This window comes from Primulina huaijiensis, chromosome 5, assembly GCF_012295235.1.
Source record: "Primulina huaijiensis isolate GDHJ02 chromosome 5, ASM1229523v2, whole genome shotgun sequence".
Lineage (NCBI taxonomy): Eukaryota > Viridiplantae > Streptophyta > Magnoliopsida > Lamiales > Gesneriaceae > Primulina > Primulina huaijiensis.
The window spans coordinates 19,217,174-19,217,506 of record NC_133310.1 but is presented as its reverse complement, the minus strand read 5'-3'; positions in this window follow the sequence as shown (position 1 = coordinate 19,217,506).

The window sequence follows — 333 nt, the reverse complement described above, 5'->3', positions numbered from 1 at the left end:
TCCATATTTTTCCAGTATTAATATAATTGATAGAGATTTCATGATTCTCGTCAGTTTGTGGTTCTGACAAAACATTTTCATCATCATGTGTTTCTTCAGGAACAACATTCTCTATTTTGTGATCATCATGTGTTTCTTCAGGAATATTATTCTCTATTTTGTGATCATTGTATTTCTCTATGAATTTTCTTTTTCAAGGATTTTCATCCTTGGAACCGACTGGCCTTCCACGCTTCAGGCGTTTTACGACATCATGACTTTGTTCAATTTGTTTCTTTGGAATTTCAATTCGAGCAGGAGCATTTACAGCATGTATATATGATTTAGTTACCC